The 2,581-nt window shown below is 46.5% G+C and overlaps 1 long non-coding RNA gene across 2 annotated transcripts in view; it reads right to left on the bottom strand.

Moving 5' to 3' along the window:
* The window catches only part of LOC104984851, a 5,294-nt gene extending 2,966 nt beyond the window's left edge, over window positions 1-2,328 (bottom strand). For both annotated transcript variants that reach the window (XR_824795.1, XR_824794.1), the window contains exons 1-2: window positions 1,606-2,328; window positions 1,369-1,503 (exon numbers count right to left, since the gene is read on the bottom strand). This is a non-coding gene — a long non-coding RNA (uncharacterized LOC104984851). The remainder of the gene's footprint in view (window positions 1-1,368; window positions 1,504-1,605) is intronic.
* Window positions 2,329-2,581: the final 253 nt, after the last annotated feature.

The following is a 2,581-nucleotide window of genomic DNA, read 5'->3' as shown; positions in this document are numbered from 1 at the left end:
TTGCCAGGAGAAATATCAATAGCCTCAGATATACAGATGACACCACCCTTATTGCAGAAAGTGAAGAAGAACTAAAGAGTCTCTTGATGAAAGTGAAAGAGGAGAGTGAACAAGTTGGCTTAAAGCTCAACATTCAGAAAACTAAGATCATGGCATCTGGTCCCATCACTTCATGGGAAATAGATGGGGAAACAGTGGAAACAGTGTCAGACTTTACTTTGTTGGGCTCCAAAATCACTGCAGATGGTGACTGCAGCCATGAAATTAAAAGACGCTTACTCCTTGGAAGGAAAGTTATGACCAACCTAGATAGCACATTGAAAAGCAGAGATATTACTTTGCCAACAAAGGTCTGTCTAGTCAAGGCTATGGTTTTTCCAGTGGTCATGTATGTATGGATGTGAGAGCTGGACTGTGAAGAAAGCTGAGCTCCGAAGAATTGATGGTTTTGAACTGTGGTGTTGGAGAAGACTCTTGAGAGTCCCTTAGACTGCAAGGAGATCCAACCAGTCCATCCTAAAGGAGATCAGCCCTGGGATTTCTTTGGAAGGACTGATGCTAAAGCTGAAACTCCAATACTTTGGCCACATCATGCAAAGAGTTGACTCATTGGAAAAGACTCTGATGCCGGGAGGGATTGGGGGCAGGAGGAGAAGGGGACGATAGAGGATGAGATGGCTGGATGGCATCACTGACTCAGTGGACCTGAGTCTCAGTGAACTCTGGGAGTTGGTGATGGACAGGGAGGCCTGGCGTGCTGCGATTCATGGGGTCGCAAAGAGTCAGACAAGACTGAGCGGCTGAACTGAACTGAACTGATGTGAAATCTAGAAGGACGGTACTGACAACCTTATTTGCATGGCCGCAAAGGAGACACACATAAAGAACAGATTTTTGGACTTAGTGGGAGAAGGAGAGGGTGGGATGATTTAAGAGAATAGCACTGAAACGCATACATGACTGTATGCAAAGTAGACAACCAGCAGGAGTTTGATGTGTGACGCAAACCCAGAGCCAGTGCTCTATGAATACCCAGAGGGATGTGGTGGGGAGGCAGGTGGGAGGGGGTACAGGATGGAGGGGACACATGTATGCCTTGGCCGATTCATAGTGATGTATGGCAAAAACCACCACAATATTGTAAAGTAATTATCCTCCAACTAAAATAAAGCTTTAAAAAAAATGTGGAAATAAAGTGGGTGCTCTTTATAATAACTGGGACGATGCTGCATGCAAAGGACCATGCAGAGAGCCTGACATGGTAACAGCTCACTCAACTGCAGCGGCTGTTAGTGTATTGCAGTGTCTTCTTCGAAGGGTCTCTCCCTAGTCGGCAGTCATCCGGCCTAAAGACAGCAAAGCCTCTACCTGGAGATGCTCCGGACTTGAAAGATCGCCTTGTGAGGATTCCAGATGATTCCAAGGGCTGTGAGTCCTCCCTCCATAATTCACACAAAAGCCTGACAGTCTCGCTTCATTTCTCAGAACAGAATCTGCTGGGGACTGAAAGATTAATCAGACTTCATTAATTCTGCAAAATAAACCGTGGCATGTTTACCCGTGCACTCAGAGGCATTATCATAAATCACTAAAATTAAAGCTCACCTGTCTTTGGCCTGCACTGGGGCCCTGTGAGCAGAAGGTCACGGCATCAGTGGCTTTTCCCAGTGGCTTCATTTCTTCCTGAGCTTCCAGTGACCAGCGAGACCAGCTGCGCGTTGCTCCAGTTTGATCATTAACAGAATCCTGGCCGCTTGTCCAGCGGTGAAGGGGCTCTAAAGTGTGTGTTTTTGCTTGGAATAAGTAAAGAGACTAAGCTACATTGAGAGGAGATTAGAAGTTTGAGAGGCAGTGACTTGTTTTTTCAAGCCATAGCTTCTTAAGCCCAAAGCCTGAAAAGGTTTCAGAGATCCGGAAAGGATTAGTAGTGTGTCCAAGGTCACACAAACCATTAACAGCAGATCTGGACCCAGAACTCAGGACTCCTGGTTCTCACTTTAGTGCTCGTTCCACACCAATGCATCTGCCTACGGGCTTGGGGGAGATTAAAATGCATTCCAAAATATTTACTCCCTTGTGGGACAAGTCTGCCGCTTACCTTGGTCTTGGTCACACGACTTTCTTTGGCCTTCAAATAGGAGCTGACCCACTGCAAGCAGGGGTTGGAATGTGCTTGACAGGTTGGTCATAAGACCTTCACAATCTCATGGGCCCAAGCGTTACTGAAAGCTTGGCCTCTCTGTGCACCTGTGCCTAAGCAAATCCCAGAGATAGAGTAGAAAAGGAGAGCTTTAAAGAAGGCTGAGTGCTGAAGAATTGATGCTTTCAAACTGTGGTGCTGGAGAAGACTCTTGAGAGTCCCTTGGACTGCGAGAAGATCAAACTGGTCAATCCTAAAGAAAATCAACCCTGAATATTCATTGGAAGGACTGATGCTGAAGCTGAAGCTCCAGTACTTTGGCCACCTGATATGAAGAGCTGGACTCACTGGAAAAGTTACTGATGCTAGGAAAGATTGAGGGCAGGAGGAAAAGGGGACAACAGAGGGTGAGATGGTTGGATGGTGTCACCAACTCAATGC

Source organism: Bison bison, unplaced genomic scaffold (assembly GCF_000754665.1).
Source record: "Bison bison bison isolate TAMUID 2011002044 unplaced genomic scaffold, Bison_UMD1.0 scf7180017864036, whole genome shotgun sequence".
Classification (NCBI taxonomy): Eukaryota; Metazoa; Chordata; class Mammalia; order Artiodactyla; family Bovidae; genus Bison; species Bison bison.
Note: the sequence above shows the minus strand (reverse complement) of the source record. Positions and strands in the feature narration are given on the sequence as shown.